Source organism: Mchenga conophoros, linkage group LG15, assembly GCF_057382185.1.
Source record: "Mchenga conophoros isolate Kocher_MC1m ecotype Shallow Benthic linkage group LG15, M_conophoros_male_GT1.1, whole genome shotgun sequence".
Lineage (NCBI taxonomy): Eukaryota > Metazoa > Chordata > Actinopteri > Cichliformes > Cichlidae > Mchenga > Mchenga conophoros.
In genome coordinates, this window is record NC_140540.1 from 19,988,466 (window position 1) to 20,008,812 (window position 20,347).

The 20,347-nt window shown below is 40.3% G+C and overlaps 1 long non-coding RNA gene across 1 annotated transcript; it reads right to left on the reverse strand.

Annotated features, from left to right (window-relative positions):
• Positions 1-8,877: 8,877 nt before the first annotated feature.
• On the reverse strand, positions 8,878-12,319 carry LOC146558230 (uncharacterized). The gene is made up of 5 exons (XR_014888731.1): positions 12,301-12,319; positions 11,817-11,880; positions 11,360-11,512; positions 10,909-10,998; positions 8,878-10,323 (listed from the first exon to the last, which is right to left on the reverse strand). It is a non-coding gene; the product is annotated as an uncharacterized LOC146558230 (long non-coding RNA).
• Between the last annotated feature and the right edge of the window lie 8,028 nt (positions 12,320-20,347).

Below are 20,347 nucleotides of genomic sequence, written 5' to 3' on the forward strand. Positions count from 1 at the left end.
CAACTTCCCCCTTAGTGTGTTTACTGGGCAGCTTAGATAATGTCACTTCAGAAAAGAATATAGCCCATATGATTTTCACTGCCCTATGCATAGCCAAGAAAACAGTCCTCATGAACTGGAAAAATAATCTTAATTCTAACCAATATAGAAATTATCTATTAGATTACATTAGTCTTGACACAGCCTCTGCCACCACATCAGATCAATTGCTCTGGACTCCTTTTATCAGCTCCATCACCTAGTGGGGGTGGGGGGTCATAGTTTGGTCCCGCCTTCACTGTTGTGATTGGTGTGGGGGTAGGGACAGGCTTAGGGCGTCGGGGGGTTCCCCGGAGGCATCTTCCTAGGGGGGCTCAACCCGGGGTAGCGGTCATGTCCGGTTGGGGGCTCTGTTGGCTCTCAGGTGACTGTTTCCTCGCGGCTGCGTGCAGCGGGGCTAGGGGAGGGTCTGTGCTGACGGACATGGGTTACTGACCTGGTAGCCTGGCTGGCCCTGGGTGGGTCCGGGATGGGCGTGAGGTTCTGGGGGCGCTCCATCTCTGGGCTGGGGCCCGGGCCGGGCCTCGGGGGCTTGGATCCTGGTTGGTGTGTTGCCGGGGTTGTGGGCGGGTGGGTGCATGGGGGCCCGGCCCTGGAGCAGGGTGCCGCCGGTGCGTCGAACCGCCTGGGGGGCTCTTCAACTGGTGGGGGAGATGGTCACATCTTGCAGGAGCTTTCCTCTCTTCAGGAACTCTCTCTGCAGGAGGGGGAGATACAGGAGAGGTGGAGGAAGATCTCAGCCTGGGCGTTTACTGTCTTATGTAGTCTGGAAGATGAGTGGATGGTGGGGTGGGTGCAGTTTTCTCTGTGGTGGGGTTGGGTGGACTGTCCCGGGCTCTGTGGGGCCGGGAGGCGCTGCTGCACTGGGCCCCGGTCTGGATGGGCCTGGGCCCCCTTTCCCTGGCGGGTCGCGGAGTGTGGGAGTGCCTACTGGGGTCAGCGGGGGAGCTGGCCCCAGGGAGGGGTTACCTGCCCCTCCCTTCCTTCCCTCCCCATCTCCAGCTGCCTCCCTCTTTGCGCTCCACCACAACCACCCACACATGCAGGGCCTTGGAGTAGGGGTATGTCACCAGGGTGCAGAGAAGGCTACCCCCCCCCCCCCCCCGTCCCCTTCTGGCTGCCTCTGCCTCAATTTTATCCCACAACTTAGACATTCACATTATTCACACTCTCATTACACATACATATAGGATCTTGGGGGTGGGCACAATCACGGAGTCCAAATTACCATCAGGGTGTACACCTCACCCCTGGCGTCGTTGCCCACCTCTCAATTTTAAATACACTTAGACATTGAGGGCTATCAGGAGGGACTATGCGCTTACCTGCTGCTCCTTGGCAGGTAGCTCCATGCCCTCCTGGGTTTTAATTGCACCTTAGAACACACATGCATCAACACTACAATGAGCGGGTGGAGGGAGGTTTGGAGTCTTCTCCCACCCCCATTCTCTGCGGCCTGCTGGAGCGGGGGGGGCTAGGTGGAGTTGGCCGTCTGACTGCGGTCTGGGGTGTGGGGCCTCCCTGCTGCTACGGAGTCGGGGTGGTCTGCCTCTCCCCACCGCAGGGAAAAGGGTAACACCACCTGGGTCTGGGTGCAGTTCCCCCCTCCAGGGGCAAGGGTACCTAGACCCGGTTTGTAGAGTACGCTTGGGGAGTGTGATCGTGTGTACAGCGTCTCTTTATGTCTGTCTCCACGTTGGTTGAGTGTGGAGTGAGTGCATATGAGAGCATGAGGGGGGAAATGGATGTTTGTATATGTGTGTGCCTGTATGTCTGTGTCTATATGTCAGGCTGGGTATCAGACGTCACCTCTCTGGGGACACCTCAGGCCCTCCAAGGTTTGGAGGCCTATCTCCACCTACCACCACTTCCCCTGCCGGTGGCGGACTCCCTCAGGTGTCGGTGCGTTGGTGGTTCTTTGTGTCTGGGGGTGGGCGTCCAGGTACACACCGGCTCACTCCTTGGCGGCCGCTTATCGGGGCCTGGAGTCTGGGGCTCGCTCGGGCCACTTCGGGGGTGGGGTGCCCCCGGCCTCTCGGCCTGGGGCTCGGTCACTCAGGCACAGCTGGCGGCCGGCGGAGCTCATGGGCGCGTCACTGCAACTCCCCCTGGCTTCTGCTCCGCGGCTGCTGAGTGAACCCTCATCTGGGACTCTCCTCAGCTCTTACTGGAACAGTGGCGCGGCTGCCCCTCTGTGGGTCTTCCATGGTCTCTTGTGTTCTGGCACTTTAAGTGTTTAAATAAGGTATAAAATCGCTTCATAAGAACCAATCGCTTTAGCATTTACTGCATTGGCAAAATGCCGACAGTTAGCTTCAGCCACCTCTGTCAGCAGTCACCTATTACTCCATGTGGTCCGTGGCCACGCCGAAAGGTCAGTGGCCACGCCCAAAGTAATGCAACTTCAAGCTTCATGATTTAAACCCCTCATCTCCATCCCCATTGTATTTGTTATAAAGCTTTAGAGTCTACACGTGCAAAAAAAAAATCCTTTATTCGTCTGTTATTTAATTTCTATTATTTATCTATTTTCTGTGAATTTTTAAGTTGATGTCAGATTGCATCGTTTTTTTTAAATAGAAGTTGTGGTCTAGGAACAATACAAACACATATTCACTTGCAGCACCTTTGTAAATGATTAAACATCTGACAGAAGCTCCACTTGGTTTACAAGAAATCAATGATCAATCACAGTCCACACAGCTTTATTGCCATAGGCGAACTCAGACAAGTTGCAGTCCAGTTGTTCTTGATTGCATCACTACTTGTTTGTTTTTGTGAGTTTTTGGCTGGCTTTATCTGCACTGCGTCACACATGTTTTTTTTTAATTTACTTATATTTTTAGATGTATTTGTATGTATATTTTTATTAAAAATTTATTGTAACATATTTTTATTGCTATGTTTAACACTTTGTCAGTGGTTTTTAAATAAAGTTGTCTTGGCTTGGCTTAACATAGAGTTCTCTGAGTTGGGGTTTATATGAGGTAATGAAGTTTTTGGCATGTTTGCACACTGGCTTAGTATTTCCGGCTCAAGAGGTTGCTGCTGGTTTAGGAATAGAAAAAAAACCAACCTCCAACGAAAAAACAAAATCCATGTCGCACGTGTCCTAGTTTCTAAAGGTCTCCTACGCACATCAATCAATTCTGCAAACAGAGTTTTCATCATTTGCACCTCAGAAAACCTTTTCAGCTTTCAGTTACCTACAATTGACCTGGTATTTAAACATATATAATTTCACTATAGATAATAAGTTAATGCACCTGTCAGTACAGATGTTTGCAAGCTTTAACACTGAACGGATGAATGGCCGAATCCTCAAACTCCAGGTTGGATATTATAATGAAATCTCCTGGGCAGAATCCCTGCAGTATGTTCTTGTTCTTTCTGCAATTTACTCAAGTGTGATTTGGGTAAAATCCATTTGGCTTCTGGAAAAAATGTCAAACCACTCCAAATACAAGTGTAAGGAGCAACAGAGGCAAAGAAAACAACAAAAACAAGTTAATAAAAAAAGATGGGACTTGCCTGTCTCAAATGATATACTAGCTAAATACACTCCATCAATTATAAACATATGAGCGGGTAGCGTGAAGCATAGCCGCACAATGACATTAAACAGGGAAATGCTCCAATGGGGGCTGCGAGCAGCAGGCAGTCATTTCTCACTCATCGTCACGATACTTAATTTTTTTGTGGAAAGAAGCAGAAACGGCTTTAATATTTCCATCCACGTATTAGCTAGTTGTCCTCACTTATTTAGGTCAGGCTCCTTAATGATTGTGTGAAAGTGCTTTACTCAAATCCCATGTTTTTCCGGCTGCAAAATGAGCTGGAAAAGAGTTTTGCACGCATGTAATTATATGAGCGCTAAGGCGTCTTGATCCTTGAGTTATCTGAGTAGCTGCAATTGTGTGCATGCACTTGTCCATAAATCAATGTGAATTAAGGCTGGACTGATACATTGAGATGTGAGAGTCTGGATGTGGGTTTCTCTTAAAGGGAAATGCAGAGTCATGCAACTTACATCTAATTTTTTCATTACATTTTTTATTGGTACTGTGTTGACTGACTGACTGCTATACCCCTGATTAATAGAAGCTGTTGATTCTAGGATAACAATACAATAACTCTGTGACAGGTGAACACACCTGTCAGGCATGAGATTCCACATACATATGTCTGTAGCACAATCATTTTCTCTTGCGGTAAAATCAGTAAAAGGCTCTTTCTGCTCGTCTATCTATTAGCTATTGTTGCATTACTTCCTAAGCATGATACATTTTGATTATTGAAGGAAACGGTTTCCAAGGCCTACTCCGTGGATCGGCTTCCTCCGAGGCGTGGACGTCTATCAGCAGAGAATGTACCTTCACCTATCAGCAGAGAATGTCCCTTAGTCTGTAACACAGTCAAATATATTCTCAAGTAATATTCAAGCATGCCATTCAGCGTGTTAGTACGAGCTCGGGAGCAGCTTGGGAGAACAAGAAAACAGAGACTGCTTTAGATTGTCTTCCCAAAGTGACTCAACTTTATTCACAAGTACAACAGTTTATATGGAGGGTAAAATTCATGAGACAGCAGATTTATCAGTTTAAACCAGTACAGACCAAGATAAGGCAGCGTCTTCCTGCCCTTGGGTGAAGAAGCATCCTTTGTGTAGTGTATCAGTTCAGCTACAATTGTGATTATCTCAGCGACATATTTTCAAGGCACAAAACGAAGAGTTCTTTCATTAGTGAAATCTGAAACAAACCATTTGGCCTTCAACAGGCGTCTAAAAGATTAAGAAACTAATGTAGCTGAGGGAGTGATCTCTGTGGTATTTCAACCTTGTACCAGCCTGTGATTCTCACACATCAATTCTTGGGTCAAAGAGAAAAATAACTAAAACAAAGGGGCCTTATTGAATGACAGAGTTTTCCTGTATAATGTCACTATAAAACAATATCCAGTAAATGCTACCATGGTACTAAAATACCTAACAATTATTATTACAGTGGACTGTAAGATTACAAAATAATGTTTTCTCCTGTAAAGCCAAAAGCCACAATCAAGGATTAAGGTAATTTTTGCGACTCTGTTCTGCTCTTTATTGAATTTAGGAAACTGAATACTTCACTGAGCCCAGGAAGTGATACTCAACATTATGTATTTGCCAGTAACAGATCAGTGAAGCAGCTGTGTGGCTTGTCCAAGAAGGACTTTTAAAGTGGATATCGAAAAACATTTGTTGAAATTATCATCATAAAACGCACTAAATTCAGACAAGACTGAGATTATCATATTTGGGCCTAAGAAACCTCAGAAACATGGCACCTAACCAGACACTTGGTCTAGATGGCATTACCTGGCCTCGAGCAGCGCTGTGAGGAATACTGCAGTCATTTTTGAACAGGATGCGCTTTCAGCCATCTGTGTAATACCTCTAAAATTAGAAATGTCCAGACTCAGGGTAATTCTGGAAAAGCTAGTTTATTCATTTCTTACTTCTAAGCTATTATAAGGACCTCACAGTATCACATTATCCTAACAGAGCACTTTGCTTATTGTGATACTTGAAACTTACCAAAGTACAGGGTGGGCCATTTATATGGATACACTGTAATAAAATGGGAATGGTTGGTGATATTAAAGTCCTGTTTGTGGCACATTAGTATATGTGAGGGGGCAAACTCCTCAAAATGGGTGGTGACCATGGTGGCCATTTAGAAGTCGGCCGTCTTGGATACAACTTTTGTTTTTTCAATAGGAAGAGGGCCATGTGACACATCAAACTTATTGGTAATGTCACAAGAAAAACAATGGTGTGCTTGGTTTCAACGTAACTTTATTCTTTCATGAGTTATTTACAAGTTTCTGACCACTTATAAAATGTGTTCAATGTGCTGCCCATTGTGTTGGATTGTCAATGCAACCCTCTTCTCCCACTCTTCACACACTGATAGCAACACCGCAGGAGAAATGCCAGCACAGGCATCCAGTATCCGTAGTTTCAGATGCTGCACATCTCGTATCTTCACACCATAGACAATTGCCTTCAGATGACCCCAAAGATAAAAATCTAAGGGGGTCAGACCTTGGGGGCCATTCGACTGGCCCACGACAATCAAATCCACTTTCCAGGAAACTGTTCATCTAGGAATGCTCGGACCTGGCACCCATAATGTGGTGGTGCACCATCTTGCTGGAAAAACTCAGGGAACGTGAATAAACTTTTTGTTCATTAGAAAAAAATTGGATTTTAGGTAATTAATGATTTTCTCAAAAGCTGGATGTCACACACTGTTAAGGTTTTCACATAGGAAGTGAAATCTTTTATAATTTTCTTTAAAGTAAAATTCTGATCATAGGTAAGTAGCTTGTAATAGAACAGGTATATTTTCTGGAACTTTCTCAAGGCTGAAAGCTCACGAGAGCAATTTTTTTACTTTGCTCTCCGTCCTCCTTACTCTACACAAGGTCAGCTCTGGGCCTCCAAGTCTGCAAAAACAGGTATGTTTTCCTGCTCCCCATGGAAAACATACCTGCTTTGGCAGATACACAAGTTAGTATTCCGGCAGGCACCACAAACAGGACTCACTTTGAGGAGGAAATATGAGCATGAGTACAAGACTAAAAGACAAGTAAGCAAATCGTAAATCATAAATCTGACCTATAAACAGCCCAAGCAACATTCCCACATGGAGCACATTAATAACCTGGCAATGGGCAGTGATGTGAGCTGTTTTTAAATACTGAAAGTGGTTGAAGATGGGAAACAGGTGTGTTTGCTTGGCTCTTTCCTGGACCACACCCACTAATGGAAGAAAATGGTTAGTTTCACTGATGTTCAGAGGTGGGTCGAGTATCCAAAAATTGTACTCAAGTAAGATTAGCATTACTTTAAAATATTATTACTCAAGTAAAAGTGAAAAGTAGTCGTCAAAATCTTTTTTAGTATTTTCAAAAGGAATATATGTAAAAACATCAACAAAATAAGGCACAACAATTCTAATTTCCAGATTTCAGTTTTTCACAACATAAAGCTTTTTTCACTAATACCTACAATAAATAATATAAATATGTAAACAGTGCAAACAATTCCCAGTGACAAGACATGCTGTAAACTTTATATTCATTTTTGCTCCAAATTCCACAGCAGCCTCAGAGAAACATTAGAATGAGGCATCTTCAACATATGTACATACAAGGGAGCTCAGTTTACCTTATATTGTACGGGTGTACATTTAGTCCTGCATATTTAGCAAAAATGTGCCATTTCTTGACTCAGTGAGGTGATGGTTAAGCTTCAGCAGCAGTTTGCTCTCAAGGTTCTTTCTGTGAAGCTGTAACTGTTCAGCAGTGAACAGGAGTCCTTCACAAGCTCCAGATGCAGGAAGAGCAGTATTGATTTTGATCGACAGCTTCTTGATGTGAGGAAAGCCATGCAATAAATCCACACCTCCAGTGAATGGACATGAAAGGTACTTAGTCTACGTGATGTCTGATAAAGTTGAGACCTGTGGAAAGATGTAACGTTTGCAAAAGAATTAGGTCTGGTCATTATAGTGCTGTATACACTGCCAAGCTGCGGATTTTTGTTTAGAGCTAGCCTCCAAAAGCTGGGCATACACTGTGCGATTTTTGGCCCATTTTGAGCTGATTTTTCAGTCGCGCAACCGTTTTGGGGATCGGCCCGAGTTTTGCCTTAATCATGTGTTGTGCATCGTGTCGTATACAAGGGGTAACGAAAAGCAGTTAACACCTCACGACCAGCTCCCAATCATCAATCGTATGGTTGCAAGATAATCAAACCTGTTTGAAATCCTGCCGCCCCTCAATGCAGCCTCTCACACTGTGCAAGCACAAGTACAGAAATGAAAGTGAAATGGTGGAGCAGCACGGCAGTGAAGCGTGTGATCTGCACAAAAGAGATGGAGGCACAACTTGTAGAAATTTGGCAAGCTCATCCGAGTGCGTAAGCGTAGAGCTGCCACCCAGGCAAAAGAAAAATAGAGCTATATCACGTTATAACGTGAAAAGTTTATTGTTTATTGTTCTAACAATATATTATCATGTCCGTACAATATAATATTTATATTTACATATTCACATTTACAGTTTCACAGTACTGGTCATGTGACTGCATGGCCACATCTGATTGGTAAAAAAAAGTTACCGGAAACTCCACTGGCGGCATGTTATCTAATGTGTTAAACTAATTATTTTTTTAAAAAGTAAGAGTCGAATTTTGCAAATGTAGCGGAGTAAAAGTACCGTTTCTTCTTCACAAATGTACTCAAGTAAAAGTAAAAAGTATCGTCCAAAAAAGGTACTTTAAAAGTGCATTTTTTTCAAAAACTTACTCAAGTAAATTTACGGAGTAAATGTAACTCGTTACTACCCACCTCTGCTGATGTTCCAGATCCAGGTCCACATGCAGGGGAGACAAAGATACAGTCACATAGATAGTAAAGTCAAAACTGACACAAGGTTTACATTGATATAGTCTATGTTACGTTATAATTATACTTGTGGAGCCGCTAGTTTGCCGCTCTTTCATCCACTTGTCTCTATGCAACGTTACTCTGCCTCGCCTCTCTCCTTCACTGAACACAACTCCCCCTCCCCCATCGCTTCATCTGCAGGCAACAAAAAGTTGGACACGGCTCCTATCAAAGAGGAGATGGTCGGTAAAAAGAGCAGCAACTATTTTAATGCTGTTAGCGTTAATCTCGTTAAAATGACGTTAACGCCATACACTGAAAAAAATATGTTGTTGGATTTACTTAATTCAATGGTGGACATTTGTTGCACACAGATGTTTTGTTTTGGCAGCAACTTAAACAATTGTGTTAAATTAACACAATTTATTCATGTTCAATAAACCTGTGCAATTTGTGTTGATAAAATGTGACTTAAACATGTTTTGATGAAGTAATTTGAGCTCTTGAAATATTTTAATCCTTCACAATTTTCTCACTTTATCCCAACACCATTCAATAACTTTTACCCAATACTACTTGGTCACTTAAATACTACATGTTATCTTCAAATTACATTTTGCTATTATATTCTAGTATCAAATACACAATTTTCAAATGGAGGCCTTATAACAGATTATATTGTCCTCTTCCAAGATGGTTGCTGGCATCCACCAGTAACCTTTCAAAACAAAATGTCTAATTTCACTGCATTGACAGTAGGTAAAGAATTAAACTGACATTACTCCACTACTGAATCTACATAAATCAACAGTTAAATAATGTCAGTTCTTCCGTGTTCTCTGGAATCAATCACAGCAAAGAAATTAGACTCTTTCTTTTGAAAAATGTTGGGAAAGAACAAATCAAAACATTCTATTTAAGGCCTCTGACGTCAAGATTCAGTTAAACAACAATTATAACTAAACAATTTGAGGTAATGTTAGTTTCCATTAACATTAAATTAGGTTACTGAATTGGCAAACACCTTCCTATTAACATTACCCATTTTACCCCAATAACTAAAGAAATTAGCACTTGCAGGTCAAAACCTTTATTCAAGAGATGCAAAAATAACATTGATACAGTGACTGTCAAAAATTACAGCACTGATCATACTGTGACATCTTGGTTCAAAACAGCACACTTAGAAATATTCAACGTTCCTTACTTCAACTGAATGAAACTGAAAATACCATTTCACACGGCCCATATGGGATATTTAGACTGCATAACTGTTCATGCTACATCTCTTCACTAGTAAAAGAAAGAAAAAATACAAAGAGAAATTTAAAAATGCTGCCAAACAGAGAACTTGTACAGAGCAAAAGGAAAAACAAACAACAACAACAAAAAAACGGCTCGTCCTCATGGCAGTTGCAGTGTATATAAAAATGAACCCTGCGATCTGTTCCTGGAATTGAGCTTCAAAAATGCAGCAGAACAAGTGTGAGATTTAAATGTCTTCTCACCTAGAGCTGGTCACCTCACATGCATAACAGTGAGCTTTCGTTGCAGGAGCAGTTTTGTCTTAGTTGTGAACTTTTCTTGAGAGCTGAGTTGCTTCCAACTCCATTACCACCCTTTGAATCACCTCAAAAGTGTAGCAGAGTTGTGATGGGTAACTCATATTGAAGGAATAAAAAAGGTCCAAATAGCATGGCTACTGCAAAGGTCACGTTATCCAGATCTTGAAGAACTACTATACCCTCGATGATGATGCCAACATCAGAAAAGTCATTGCCTGGTGCATCCTCTGGAGACAGATGTTCATTGTGGTTTTCTCAATCTGTGCAGTGGCCTCAGTCAAGTCCTGGTTAAACACAAAACATTTTTTTAAGATTCCCTTTTAAACTCATCTCTTTTGAATCTACCAGTTCTAATGTTAGAGTAATTTAAACCAATGCAAGCAACATAGTAAATAGCTATAGCCAAAGAGTGGCCTGCCATGCTGCCATTCATGGTCTAACAGAGTTTCTAAGACAGAGTGAAAAACATAATAATTTCAAATGCTTTACATTAGTTTTTGTTAGAAAGACACCGGCCCATCAGAAATCCAGGTTTTGTCACTCAGAAGATGTTAGAATTTAGACTTTCAGCCCCACAATTTGGTTAGCTGTTGGTCTTTTTTTTTTTTCAAACAAAAGCTAATGTAAATATTGGTGGGATTTTCCTTTGTTCACTAGAATGACAAATTTAACGTTTTTTCACACTGATGTGACCCCTAATACAGGGGTGGGGCCTCAAGGGCCGGTGGCCGAGTTCACTACCAGGCCTCATGTGAACTTCAAATTATTAAAGAGGACTACTGGTCCTAACCAGTCCAATGAGGATCAAGTGGATAACTGAATGCATTTTTAAATGTTGCAAAGCCACAATCTACTCATAAAACACTCACCATGAACTCCTGCACCAAGATGTTGCAATTGTCTTTCACACAGATGCGGAGCACTTTGATGAGGGACTCCCTTCGAGCATTAATGTCATCCTAAAGTATTATAACAAAGAAAACAGAGATTTGTGAACTTTTCAGTAGCACAGAAGAAAATGATCCCAGACAAAAACTTAAACCAGTCAACATGCAACACCAGCATCTACAAAGCAATATCAAAAGTTCCTGTTTGACATCAACTTTATGGATATATAGTTTCCAGAACATTTATTTTTTAAAAAAGATCAATTTTTCTCAGTGGGCCAGTAAATGCATGACGAAAATTATGGCATCCTTTCGGTGGAATCAGTACTCACAGGTAATAGTTGACTGTTTCAATGGATGCAGCATAAAAATCTTTTACTGACCTAATGCAATACATATACACTTTGTAGTTAAAGAATTTTAAAGTTCTTACTGTCATCATGGCAGCTACATCCTTTAGCTTTGTGCCCTGTTCCCCCGATCACTTTGCAAACACTTTCAGCAGACTGTCAGAGAGAAACTCAGCTCCGTCAGAAACCTTGACTGTAAAGGCATGGTTGGGATGCACTGGAATGCTGCATTTCATCTGAAATGACATAAAATTATTTTGAAATAACAGCAGGCACTGTGCTTGGTTAATAATCAGTAATGTTTTGTTGAATAAAAACTGTGTTTTAGTTCATTTTAGTTCAAGTGTGCATTAATGTGAGTCCAGTAATCACCTTTCTGACAATACATACAGGTATAAGTTAAACCTATGGCAGATTTTGGATTTCTCAGTTGTATTAATAGGGTGGTCTATTTGAGTATGCATGCACCTAATAATTATAAAAAACCTATTATAATTAAGTTACAGAAACCTTAAGCGAAAATAGAATATACTTTCTTACCATAACACCTTGAACCCACAATCCATCAGCTGACTCCTGGTGAAATGCAGAATAGATGTGGTCTCTCAATGTACATCAACAAAAACAAAAACAAAAACAAAAGGACAGCAGGTGAGGGCAGGAGGGGTAGGGATGTAAGCTAGCATAATACCGCTGATGATATTAGCTAAAGCTGTTCAATGTCCAAAATCTCACTAACACCACGGTGCAGTAAATACACAATGTAACTGAAGAGTCAGTTGACAAATCTATTCACACAGAAAACCAAATTATGTTATGAGTGCCTCGCAGTTAGGTTTAATGTGATATTACGGCTCTTGTGCCAAAAACAAATTCAAATGAAAAAGCGCCAATTCTTTGACAACAGATAAAACAGCAAATAAGCTAACGGCTCTTTTTTAGCATGTTACATGGCGGCACTTTAGACGTTTAACTACATTTGGCTGAAATATGGTAAACATTAATTCAAAAAATCAAGACATACCAAAAAACGTAGAGTTGGCTTGACTTGACTGAGATGGATGCATTTTTTTAAACCACGATCCAAAGCCCGCGAGATGAAATCACGCGTGGTTTCACGAGATTTAACGTTGCTATCTTATTGACTTACTTCACCTGAACATGATATGAACAATTTAATACACCCTTTCTGCATATCATGTAGTTTTTACACTATATCGTTACATTTATCTTTAAAACATGAGGCAATTGTGTTAAATACATGCAAGATGCTTACATAAATCCAAGAGATGGCCAGTCCCTTTTTTTCAGTGTAAGGGCGCGAATCTCCGTTAACGTTACCTCGGATCGGGCCCCACGCACGGGGTCTGCACGGCCTAAAATCATTTAATTTTCTCATAAATTGACAGCGCGCCTTATGTATGAATTCTGGTTGTGCTTACTGACTGCAAACCAATTTTATGTGGTACACGGCGCTCAGCAATCTGTCGAAAAATGTTTTGGTACGACTTTGGTAAGCTACGGTGCTGCACCGCTTGATGGATTGTTGAAGCATTACGGCTACCGAGGAGCCTCGCGGAGTGATACGTACTGTGCTTCAACGTAATATTACCGTAATGTGTGTGTATAAGGAGCACAAATGGCTTTGCTTAGGCTGCTGCCCCCGCGACCCGGCCCCGGACAAAGCGGATGAAAATGGATGGATGGAAGGAGCACAAATGGCACCTGTTAAGAGACACGGTTACAAAGAGGCTTTCAAACTCAAGGCTGTCAGTCACGCAGTAGAACTTGGGATCAGAGCAGCTGTGAAATCTCAGCGTCTTTTAGTTTACATTTTGACTGCACAATTGTGAGCTCTTTGTTATGCACAAAAACAACATTGTTTTATTTTATTTCTGCATCATTATTTTAATAAATGCTGATAATTTATTTCTGAGTAATTCTTTTATGTCCATCTACGCTGTATGTTAATAAAAGTGCCTGTGTGACATCTGGGACACAGCTTTGACTAAGAACTGTCTTTTTGTTCTTACTTCATGGCTTTAAAAAAATAGATATATATCGTATATCACCATCCAACTAAAGAATATCAAGATATGAATTTTGGGCCATATCGCCCAGCCCTATTACAAAGTAAAGGAAAAGTGTAAGAAACACATACAGCTGGGAGAGCGCAATGCCCTACCCAAGCCACTGTGGGTGTGCCTAAATACACGAAATAATGAGCTTGCTTTAATGTGCGTTTTGAATTTCAGCGACTAATCAGTAACTCTCCATTGGTACAGCACTACATTACAACACTAGACAGGAGAAGTGGTGTGTTCACATACTGATACAAAGGAGGGATCCAAAAATATGTATATAGCATTGAAATGTCAGCCTTCAGAAACCACTGGCAGGCTGACCCTAATGTGAAAGCAGCAAATGTTTATAGTCCGTCCTTCACTGTTAAGCATGCAGCGCTGGGATAAACAGACATGCTTTAGTGGGTGTTTGCTGCCAACCTTGGGGTTATTTATGAGCTTGCTACATACAGCCTTTGCTTCTCAGCCAAACACCCTGACTGGTTTATGCTTTGTTGCTTCTAGCTCAACAGTCACTGTAAACAGCACACTCAGCACTGAATATCTTGCTCAAATTTTGTGGAAGGGAAGAGGATTTGGAGGGAAGTGGGGGAGTATGAGGGCAGGAGGGGGGTGCTGGTAAATGAGGATGGAAATAAATACAAATTTCCATTTGCTCTTTCTTTAATAGTCAGATTGCATATGTCTGACAACTCCCTAAATATAATTAAAAATATTAAAATAATAGACTTAAAAACTATTCATAAATTAGCAGCAGCCTTTATTGGTTTGGATTAGTAAGCTGTCCAGTCAAAGATTCACTGAAAATAATCCTGATCACTTCTTTTCCCCCTTCTACAGAGAGTCAATTATTAAGTTCACTGCAAGGCTTTCGGAACAACCTGGACTGCTGATTGTAGCTTTGATTTGTACCTTTTCTTGTCCTTGGTGCACCTTCAGTGCACAGGACAAATATCCATGCAGGCGCAATAAAATTTATCTTAATCTCAAACTGCGCAGACCTGAGTTTGTGTATAGTGTCTCCTCCATCAGAGTGAGTGAATGAGGTGTTATCATAGTGTGCTCACACACTGCAAGAACAAATTGCTCTGGAGAAGTGCAGGTATACAGATAGCACTGAAATATGTGACAGATATGATTGATAAATCCTGAAGCTATCTCAGGTTTCTGTATCCATGCACTTAAGAGAAAGCATCAGTGGCTGCTGTAGCTTTATGGTGGGCTTTCAGGTGACACAAAAACATGCTTGGATATCAGTGATGTTACATCCACTTTCTAGCATTATATATAGCACAACAGAGTAAGAGGTCTGCACTGGTAGATGCAAGTAACCCTTAAAAATGAAATACCACCTTTCTTCCATAAAACTGCAACATGTGACCTGAAGATAAAAACACCGCTTGCAGGTGAAAGATAACCACTATAATCTTCTCATCACTAAGCTTGTAGAAAGAGTTGTTCTGGTCCTGTATTGCTTGTAACAGAAGCATAGGTAGTTGGTTAACATCACTGACACTATGTGCCATTGTGTTATGCTCATAGAAAGGCTCCAGTATCAATGAATGTAAAAAGAAAATCAATATTTCTTTAATATATGAATCTACATTGATAACTAATTTACTGTCCCTTTGAGGATAGCATTCACAAGATTTTCAGAAAACTTCTCACTGAAATTTAAGCCCATGTGAGATTTTTAGTTGATAAACATTTGGTATCAATTTCAAAATCCTATGTTGGGATTCACAAGTTACCTGCATTCACAAACCCGCCCGCCCAACAGGGTGAAAACGATACCTCATCAGCCTTTTACAGCTAACACTGTTTGTAGCTTTACTGGTTAATGACACACAAATTCAATAAAGTGACCTTTCCAAAGTGGACTTTGGAATCACTATGCAAATCCCTAAGTATTTCCATACAAAGTGAAGTTAAACTACTACTTCACTGCATCACAGCTGTGGGTATTATCAAGCTGATAAATCTCCAGTTGGTCTGCGTAATAGAACTGAGAGTGGGTGGTAAACAGCAAAACTTTAGTAGCTGAATTAGCAGGCGCCACAAGCTCTGCTTTCTACTAAAGGGAACTGACTGTTGTAGAAAATTGCAGAGCGCTCTGAACTGCCATTTCCATTGATTTGGCTTTGTGTTACCCATTTCTCTTTTCTCTTCAGAGTCTTCAAGACCTGGTGCCAAAACTTGATTTAATGACAAGTGAGGCTATCCAGGAACACTCCAAACTTTTCTATTGCATTTTAAACCCAAGATTTCTAAGATTTCTGCTGCCGTCACCTTTTGTGTGGGGAATTCTAAAGTGGTTGTGTTGCAGTTTAATCAATTGTAATACACTTTCAGATAATATGTCAGATGTAGTGACACTTAGCACCATTTGATTAGTCTTCTTACTTGAACCCAAGATCAGAATCACAACACAAATGTACACGTCTCATATCAAGGTTCATCCTCCCATAATGTGATGCAACCTCACCAGATACCATGCCACTATTATTGATCTCTCAATGCATTAATTACTGAGTTGGATTAGTTATTGACCCCCATGGCAGAGAAATTAAGAGATCGGTTCATGGCTGTAGCTAGTTTCATGATAACTACAGTAGAGTCACGTGAAAAAGAAAGTATACACTTACTGCTTCCATAGGAATTAAGAAGCTAAGAAATGCGAGAGAATCTGTAAAGGCAGAAGGCTTTGCAGTATGCAGGTCTGAAGGATTCAGGTGTGCGCTGATACAACGCCACATTGTTCCCTGGAGCGAATGTCCCAGCAAATTCATCCAAAGATCAGACCGTGCAATGCTCAGAGAAATTGTAAAATTTTTATTGTAAAAGAGCTCCATCTCAGACTCTGAAGGCCTCAGTTGGTATGTTAAAAATTAACGTTTATGACAGTACAATGAGAAAAAGACTGAACAAGTTTAGCTTGTTTTGAAGGAGGCCTCTTTTCCCTAAAAGGAACATGGCAACACGGCTTAGGTTTGCAAAGTTGTATTTGAACAGAATAGAAGACTTTGTGAACAATGTCCTTTGGACAGATACGTTAGAGGGGCAGAGGTTTGGCCATAATTTGTCAGAAACCAAACAAAGCATGTCTGCACAAACATCACGTACCAGATCTCTGCATGGTGTTGGACAGATGACGACCTTGGCACCTTGAGTCAACCTTAAACTCATCTGTATAGCAATGTATTCCCACTAAAGGTGGTAACACAAGCCATTGAGTCATGGGATGCATTTAATTTTTAAGATGACTCCGTGAAAACTCTCCTTTTCACATGAATGTATATAAACCGAGCTTTGCATGAAACATGTAATTTAGATGAGAATCAGTCTAACCATTTTTATTAAAAGTACATTTTCTGTTAGTGTAATAAACTGTGAATGGACTTGACTAGAATTTATATAGTGACCACACAAAGAGCTTTTGACTATACGCCCCATTTAACCATGCAGTCATATAGTACTGTATATCCTATACTGTTTAAGCACTTTTTGGCTTCTGGTTCACGGCCAATTTTAGAATCACCATTTAAGTAATGATGCACTGAGAAATACTTTTGGTAATATAGATAATGTAATATTGTCATGTGCACATTAACTTAACTTGCTGCCTAAAATTAGTCTTAAATTTGATTCCAATGGACCTGCTACGTCCACTTTAGGAACCAGCTGATGTGGTTGGTTTGCTTTTTTGGACGTCCTTTTGGGAATTAACCTGTAGAGGTGTACCAGACAGGCTTGAAGTAGAACCTGAACCAGACCCAGTATAAGTTTGAGGTGTAAATCCTCATACTTGGCCTAAGCTCCTTAGGGAAGCTGTCAGGGAAAAAAATAACTTTTTGTATGCTCTGCTCACCCTGAGACTGACTGGAAAGTAGACAGATGAAAATATTTTGAATTTAACTCCTTGAAACATGAAAATCTGTAACAACAGTGACCTCGAAAGTCACCTCTCCCCAGGATTTTCTTTTCTCCATTACACCGCTTCCTTCTCATTTCCCTGATAGTGCTGCTCACTGAATCCAACTCCTCACTGACACATCTGTGTCACTTTCATCAATACAGCAAAGTTGTTTGTTTGCGGCAGATGGCCTGAATGTTTCCAGCTCCCTGTGAAGTTAGAAATGAATTTGCCTTGTTTTCCTTTTTGGTTATTTTTTCCCTCCTCACTCCTCGTTCTGTCACAACTTATCTTCTTCAGGTTGCTGATGAGCCTAAGCAGCTGTGCTCAGAGCAATGAGATAATTGTCACTGTTTGTGTGTGTGCACGCTTTTTTTTTTTTCATGTACTAGGAATCTGTAGGCCTTGTGGCAATCTTCTTTTCATTGTTTTAGTCTGCCATAATTAGCAGACTTCTCGGAAAAATGGTCCAACATACACCCTGACACGCAGAACCTGAACCAGCTGTGCAGATGGGAGAACATAAAATGACCTCATGTTGCCGATGTAGTTTTCTCAGATCTCGAAGCAACACACTGGTCAATAAGGAGGTATCACTTAGAATGAGAAAGCATGGAGGGGAGGCTTGCAGTTGGCATTTGTAAGTCAGCAAAACATTCATCTTCTAGCACAGTACTATTTATTTCTGTCCCTGTAGTTGCTCATCATTCAATATCTATAAATTCTTTTTTTTGTGCTGAGGGGATGCCTCACAGCTGCACCTCCCTGTATTGTGATAGGTTTGGTAACAACCATAGAAGTGTTTACATTCAAGGTCATGACAAACAATATTTTGATTCAGATTTTATCGTGAACAAAGACATTTATTTTCACTGGGGGGAAAGATAACAAAAAATAGATATAGGCACTGTGATTTTCAATAAGAAATACAATAAAACTCACATTACTGCAGTGCAGAAACAGGTAGCAGGTTAAAAGAAAATAATAAAAGAGAAAAGAAATGTAGACATTGCAATGTAGAAGATGCCTTCATAGAAATTACTCATTTGTCTCTTAAATAACAACTTTGTAATTTATGTTTATTTTAGGCATAAATTAAAAGGTTCAGTTTTAAGGACTGGTTAATCTGATCATTACATACCTGGGTGGTGCCACTGAACTATTGGTGATTGAGTGGGTCCATTACTAGTTAGTTAAATTGGGTAATATTGTTTGTTTGATTTTGCTAATTTACAGTATAAACATATCACTCAACTGCAGGTGTCACAATATAACTGTAACAACGATAACTGTGGCAATGACACCAGTGTAGCCACAGTTAGAGACCCACTTTATCTGAGCTCTCTTCCCTCTCAGTAAGTACTCTAGTGGAGTCTCAGCTAATCTGCTGCAGGTGGGGTAAATACAGCTAATGGTATACACTTTTCTGTGGCTGCTATGGCTCCTGTCACACACAAGACTGAATCACTAATATAGATCCTGTTAGACTGTTGCTACATTGTTGTGAGGATCCATGAATACAGGTGAAATGTTGAGTACTCAGTTCTAAATTTGATATAGCTTCTCCTTTTATGCTACTCCTAGCTGCACCATTAAAATGCACAGCTGTGCTTTGCACCCAGACTTACAGCTGTGGCTGAAGGTTGGGGTTGGCCTGATGGAATAAATACTTTTCTTTTTTTTTTTAGATATTTTGGACCAGATTTACTAAGTGCCACAATTACGAAAGGTGTCGAAGGAACACTGTTATAATTTATTTTAAAAATATTCAGCAAGTCATTTTAATAATGCCAAAAGGCTGAAAGGCATCAAAAATTAGCCAGTCAAATATGATGAGGGAGCAAGCGATATACTAACCAAACTATGTGTGTGACAGCTGGTCTCTGGATAAAACAGACAATTCAGAAAAGAGCTACTCAGCACTTTCTCAAGTTCTCAAATATAATCCAGATGAACATGTTTATTAACTTTCCTGTGGTTTGGTTTATGTTCAAATACAGAAATCTCCATGTGAATTCCAAGGGAACCAAAATGCACTAGAAACCACAGCAGAAGGTTCAGACTTCGTACTAACCTGAAACAAAAAGTAAATATTGGAAGAAGGTGGTCTGGACTAGTGGATAACATGGATGATTCACTTGATTTTACAGGTACTTAATAGACTTAAGTAGACTCAGGCACATCAGTGATAATGGGAAGGCTGAAGGTGCTAAGCTAAAACTTCCAGAGGACATCTGGTAGTTGGGTCTGGATTAAGATTGGATCCAGTTCTCGCAATAAACTGTTTTGTAGCTGATTTGGAACAAGAGCACTTCCACCAAAGGGTCCGTTATGGTCTGCACTTGAGTGTGATTACCATGTCCACATGTGCAAAATGAACCATGAAGCCAAGCAACAAAAGGGAAAACAAAACAGGGCTCAATTTGAATGAATGAATACAGCCCAAGAAGCCAGAAAACCTAATATCTATATATATATCTATATATCTATCTATCTATCTATCTATCTATCTATATATATATATATATATATATATATATATATATATATATATATATATATAAATAAATATATATATATCTATATATATATATAGATATATATATAGATATATATATAGATATATCTATATAGATATATAGATATATATATCTATATATCTATATATCTATATATCTATATATATATATCTATATATATATCTATATATATATCTATATATATATATAGATATATATATATTTATTTATATATATATATATATATATATATATATATATATATATATACGTGTGTGTGTGTGTGTGTGTGTGTGTGTGTGTGTGTGTGTGTGTGTGTGTGTTGTTTTTTTGTTAACAAAAATGAATAAATGCTGTGGCTTTTGTGTGTGTGTGTGTGTGTGTGTGTGTGTGTATGTGAATTGACTTATCAGTTCAGCTCAAGCAGGAACCAAGGCTGAAGAGTGAGTATGATGGTAAAGTGCATTGTGTTGGAAAAGCACAATCTAATTACACCAAATCAAATTATCTCATGCTGTTATGACTGCAAACTCAACAAACACCAGTGGCTAGCAA